General features: G+C 41.8%; 1 long non-coding RNA gene across 4 annotated transcripts in view; it reads right to left on the bottom strand.

Annotated features, from left to right (window-relative positions):
- Nucleotides 1–6,519, bottom strand: part of LOC119501963 — a 64,761-nt gene that overhangs the window by 6,673 nt on the left and 51,569 nt on the right. The window lies entirely within an intron of this gene.

The raw sequence follows: 6,519 nt of genomic DNA, 5'->3' as shown, positions 1-6,519 counted from the left end.
ATTGGATTTATTATGTTTTTAGTTGCAAATAATGCCAGGATCTTCACTCTAGCTTTAAAACTGAGGCCACCATATACTAAAAATTGTGTTGCAAATTGATGCATTAAAGAAATTAGTGCCGTTAAAAGGAATTTGCGTTAACGCTTTATTATCGCGTTAACTTTCACAGCCCTACAAAATATATTAGGCAGAGGGTTTGTGAGTTTGGATCTGCAAAACAACTGAGGAAATCAGCACAAGAAAAAATGTCCTTGAGCGCAGCACAGTTCCATTGAAGACGCTTATAGGAGCAAACAATAGGGATTTAAAAATCTGCGACGTCATCACAATGTCAAGTCGAAGTAAACCCAAAAGCTAGAACTCCCCCAGTTAACCTGGCTCTCTTCAAAATAAAAGAAACATGCTTACCAACACCTTAAGCTCAATAATTAACATGTTGTATCTTGCTTGTTTAACTACACAAACAGAAATCCCAAAAATGTCAATTTGTGGTTTCAGGAGGAGTTACTTGCTGGGACTATTTCGTGACAAGCAATAACTATGGAAATGCCTGTAAAACCAAATCAAGTATAAGACCCTGCAGGTCAAATGTGAGTTACTCATCAGTCAGTTTTCCTTTTCAACAAGTGAGATATACACAATGAAGAAATGGATCATTGCGACTGACGAATGTGCTGAAATCTGGGATTATGCCTGAAGTATAGCACCCATCCTGCCCATGAACCATACAGTATTTACGTGACATGTTTGTGCAGCACCTTCACAAAATGCAATTTTATCAGCAACCCACAGGCGTGTTAATGAGGGTGCTCTGTCATCAGGATGGAGACGTGAGGTTGGTTTAGTCTCAGTTTCTGCTGCTGGAGGGCTTTTGCCCCTGATAACCTTTATGTTTTACGAACATTCGGTAACCCTGCTTTTGAGCAAGGCTGCCAAATCTGTCATTCTCAGCTAATGTCGTACGCATTCACATTCTCTGTCTCACTCTGTGGCGACCGCATGGTGAAATGCTCAGGAGAGATGTCTTAGCAAGACAAGGTCTTATGTCCTGTGAAAGTTTCTGGTCAACTTAAGACAATTCTCTTTTAACCTTCCTCTTTCCCCTTTTCACTTTTTGTTGCAACATTATTTCCTGCCCCTGCAGCAAAGCAGTACTTAGTCTGACCTATTGTACTTCATTGGTTGACAATAGACTGTCCACATCATGAAGTTTAAAGTTTTGTTGGTCAAGATCATGGATCTTAGTAGAAAACATCACTGTAGCTCTGCCAAGAAGCCACACTGGGTGATCACTTTGGCCCAAAGGGTGATATGCACACTAGCAAAAGGCCCATGAAAACTTTTAAAAACTTTACGAAACCCTTGATTCTTGCCTTGTTTAGTTCGGTTGAATCGAACCCTGGAGCGTTTACCCCCTTGGTGCAGCTCCTTTGGGCATGTGTGAACACAGCAATCATGCTCGGGTGCAGACCAAGACAACCGGACCGAGACCTTGTTGAAGAGGAGGTCTTGAGGTGGTGAGAACACGAGCCGACCTCGAGCCGACTCCACTGAAGGAAGCATTGCCCCTTTTTTTGTATTAATCCAGCTCCCGTCAGTGTTGCCAGATCAGATTGCAAGTTTAAAAAAAACCCCGCCCAAATCATAACCTTGAAGAGGAGACCAAAAAGAGTGCAGTCAGACCAACAGATACACAAATTGCCATGTCAATGTCAAAGATGATGACGTGATGGTAAGTAGGTCCTCCGTTATCCCTAACGACAATTGATAACACCATATATCAATCAAATTTTTCTCAAATTAAATGAGTCAATAGTATGAGTGAGTGTTTTTGACTATAACTAAAATATTGTTTTCCCAATATTTTCAAAACTCCACCAAATGTTGAAAAAAGCAACCCAAAGACATTTTTCCAGCCCAGCTTAATCAAAAGTAGCCCAATTGGGCAGAAACCAGCCCAATTTGGAAACACTGGCTCCCGTAGCCAGCTGCGGTGTATTTTGTGTGTAATTTACACCTCATTTTCAAACTGTATCGTTTGCCTAAAGGGATAAATGCAAACAATGTAATAAATGACAACAGGGCTAAGATTAACCCGCATAGTTGTTCCTCCATTCTGAAATCGAAAAGTGGTGCGTTAATCTATTTCCAGAACAGTAGACTGGACTCCTTTTACTCTTTCTTTACTTCCTGGAGTTTTCCCACATGGAAATTCTCACCAATTACAGAGCGGTTTCCTCACAAATCACAAGTTTTGGCCCGCTTGTAAATGCTGCCGTGTGAACACAAACCAAACTCAAGGTAATAGGCAATATTGCAACAAATTGGTCCCTGATTCAAACCACAGCAAACGAACTATAGGTGTGAAAAAGCCCTTAGATGCAGAATGTAGAGTTCACCTGTAGTGATGCTTCTCAAGCTCACACTTGGAAAACCATGTAATGTATCCATGTGATGTTCAAGAGGCAGGGAAAAGAAGGAAAGTCAGACAATCCAGCTGAGCCTATCCAGGAAAGCTGCTGGACATATCCCCAATTTCCCACCAGACACCTCCCCTCCTATCATCCCAATGCTAGCAGGAATCCAGCAAGATGGGGAGCTTCCAGCTTCCTCCAGGCTGATTTGTTTGCTTTTCATGTTTGTTTCTTCCTAATATCATCTCAGCTTTTTTTTGCTTTTATCAAATGAAAGAAACTTAGGTGAAAGAGCGACAATAAGCAATCTCTAGCCAGATTCAAACCAACGCTGTGATTACATGGTGGATCTAAATGACACAAATGTAAGCCAAAAATGTGCATATTTAAAAAGAATTTGCTGCATCATTAAACACTGAGTAACTGAATGACTCATTCACTTCACATTACACCCACTTAAGTTTGCAAATCTAGAATTTTCTGCAACTCCAGGGAAAAATGACTGCAGACCAAACCTATATATCAACAAATAACGAAGCATCAAATCTAAATGTGATCAAACATCTTCATCTGTGCTGTTTTTTTATCACTCTGCATCCATCCTGTGAGCACCTCATTTGCAGCCGCCTGACATCTTTCCAAGATCATATTGTTGGTATTAAGTGGATATTTAATGGTATTTTAGGAAGCAGAGCAGCTGAAAACTATTTGCAGAGATCTTAAAGTGCATCTGAGAATCTCACAGACCTCCAAAGATGATCTCTTTAGATATTTAACATCTGATCAAACCACAGCCAAGTGTAAAAGAGAGTGAATTAATAAATATCCTTTGGCAGCTTGTGTGCCAGTGGAGGGGGATGCTTGGGAGAAAAAAGGGAGACACGGGAGAGAAATGATGGACGGCTCACACGCCAGCCATTGTGAGAAAATTATAGCTAGGTGCCGCCAACTGAGGCAGTGTGGCGGCCAGCCAAAGCCCCGGGAGAACAAAGGCCCAGGATCCCCTGTGTGTGAGTGAGTGCCGGCCTGCCCGCGGAGCCCCAAACCTTCATATTTACATGTGACGCTCAAGAGTTAATTGCAGTGAATTCCTGCGCTGGGTGCAAAGTGGGGGCCGTTGTTGCTTTATTTTACATAACAAACACACTGTTTCTACTCATTCCTCTCTGTTTCCAAGGAACTTGGACCAAAGATGCAAAAGAGGTTTGGAGCTTTTGCGAAATCAATGGAGCTTATGAGACGGAGCTCTTCCCTCAAAATGAATACATTATTGCTTGTTGTTGTTGTTGTGGTTCAGGGATGGCAGAATTTAAGAGCTGTTTTTAAAGTTTTATCACAAAGACAATTATGGTGAGAACATAATGGATACCCGCTAATAATTTGGTTCTTTATTCTGCGTTATCGTGGAGCTTTTGTCTTATTAAATGCATTTGGTGGCTCCCAGAGGAAAACATGAAAGTTCCACACATTCCTCCGATTACCCCGTGTGTGTTTGGGAAAAAGATTTGTATTTGATTCAGCTTCTCGGGGAAAATGTTCATGTGTGCGCTTTCAGCTCCAGGAGAGCTAAGAGGCCCCTTTAACAAACCAGACCTCATCCTCACAGTAGTTGATGGACAAAAGCCAAAATGTGTCAGGGTTGCTACAGTTCCTGATCTTTCGTAAACGAACAGTGCCCTCTCGACTCTCTAGACTTGGCAGAGCTGGCCCGTGCACATCAAAGTAGGGTCTGACCTTGCATACCAGATGAGGTTTGGATTAACGAGCTCTGGACATCAAACAGCAGGATCACTCCCCACAAGTCATCAAACCCAGCTCGGTGAAATTTACAGCGGACAAAAAAATGCTGGAAAAATCAACATCAACCTTGCCACGCATCTCAGCTTGAACATCGTGACCAGGACGGGGAGCAGCAGCAGCAGAGAGGATATTTCAAAAGCCTCCAATTATCTGATGTGTGGGAGAGCACAATGAACTGGGCCGCATGCCAAAGAGCATCCTTTACCAAACAAATAAAACTTTTGACAGGACGTGTCTGCCTTTCAGAGGACTGCACACCAACAAACTGCTCAGGCGGGGCAGTGATAAACGCTTCTCATATTCGGCGCTCACTGATTTCTGTACCCTTAATTTATCAAATTACATTCATACTTTTATTATAGAAAGCAACTCCAGAGTGAAAATACTGCAAAGGTAGTAAGTATATTGAAATTAAAACCCAAAAGGACATTCTCCTTTTAGACCTTTAGTCCACACGTACACAGGTATTGTTTTGTAAAAGGTGTTTTTCCTCCTTCGTTCTCAAAAAAATCCCGTCCACACAAGCACAGTCTTAAAAAAATCTACGACCAGACGAAAACGCAAAAACAGAATTGAACAACACTGAAAATGGAGTTTCTAAAGATCTTAAACCCTGGCCAGAGTTTTACAAAAGCTCCGTTTTCAGTGACCTAATACGGGTCTGGATGAATGGCAAGAATGCATAGAAAAACCTACAAAAACGTGTGTATATGGGGACAAAGCCTTGATTTTCTACACCAAGGTTAGTTAGCAGCTTGTCCCATAAACGTCTTACCAGATATCAATGGGATTTGGTACAAAGTCAGGCCATGGAACAAGTCATTAGTTTTTGCTTCAGATCCTTTCTTCAGGCCTGACTATGCTTGAAAAAAAGTTTGTATATGATGTGTAAGTGTTTAGAGCTGTTTCGAACAGCCATATTCAAAGGTGGGTTGAAAAGCCCCAAAGTGACGAAGATGGTGAGACTTGATCATCTATCAAATGGGGATAATGGAGAACGCATTAGGAAAGAAGGGCACTCGGAGAGCGCAGACCTCCGCCAAGGCCTTTTCCATAAGTGAAACATAATGTGTGTATCCGCCCCGTGATGAATCAAAATTGTATGGGTTCTTCCTTGGCCCATGCTACACCCTTCCACCAAGTTTCATGGAAATCGGGCCAGCAGTTTTTCTGTAATCCTGCTGACACACAAACCAACAAAAAAAACGAACCAAAAACATGACCTCCTTGGAAATAACAAAGGTAGCAGTGTAAGATCAACATGAAGTCCTCATAGGAAGTACAACCAGTGGGCAACCTCCGGGTCTGAAGTGAAGCCAACGCTGAAGTGCCTTAAACTTGCATTCTTTCTAATAGCCAGCAGGGGGCGACTCCTCTGGTTGCAAAAAGAAGTCTGATTGTATCGACTATGAGAAAATGAGCCTACTTCTCACTTGATTTATTACCTCAGTAAACATTGTAAACATGAGTTTATGGTCTCAATCGCTAGTTTCAAGTCTTCTTCAATACAGCATGATGTTCATTTAGTAAATCATGGTCCCATTTAGAGTCAAATAGACCATAAAGCAGGGTATGCTTTAGGGCGTGGCTATCTTGTGATTGACAGGTTGCTACCACGGTGTTGTCCGGTCTGGGAATTGTCCGTAATTTCGTTTTACAACTTTAACCCTTTCACAGTGTGTTTTCAGTTCATCAAAGTCAATATCAACATTTTGGTCATCTAAAAATGTCTTATTCAGCGTTCGGTTGTAATTAGCTCCAGCCTCTGGTGTCACTTCTGTGCCAGTAGTGGTTGCTACTAGCAACAGAACACCCATCCTAAACCAACTGCCGCTGGCAGAACACCCGAAGGTCGTACTCGTCAGGAGTACCAGCATAAAAACTTTCTATTTGACAATAAACTAAAAGGTTGGAGGCGTCAGGTTCATAAGTGAGCTGTGTGAACTAGAGAAACAGCTGTTCCCTGTTCCACTGGGAGCGAACACCTGCCTTCATTCAGGGACATCTGGACAGCAACTACTTTATATTTGATCATATTGACAGATGTATGCAGACAAATCACTCAGGTCATTAAAGCAGGGGTTGTATTCACTGACATACTCATTTTAAGTTAAAATAGGTCAGACAGGTTTATGACGGATTTCAGTTCACCTATTTGAAACCAAATCAAAAAGGTTTCTTTACCAGGTGTCACATGAACAACAAAATGTTCCGTTTGTGTATGTTTAGTCAACATCTTTATTCATCTTTCTCAATGATATCAATGCAGGAACACAACAGATATGCTTCATTTGAAGCCTGAATA

Source organism: Sebastes umbrosus, chromosome 14, assembly GCF_015220745.1.
Source record: "Sebastes umbrosus isolate fSebUmb1 chromosome 14, fSebUmb1.pri, whole genome shotgun sequence".
Lineage (NCBI taxonomy): Eukaryota > Metazoa > Chordata > Actinopteri > Perciformes > Sebastidae > Sebastes > Sebastes umbrosus.
The sequence above is the reverse complement of the archived record's forward strand: the minus strand, read 5'-3'. Positions and strand labels throughout refer to the sequence as shown.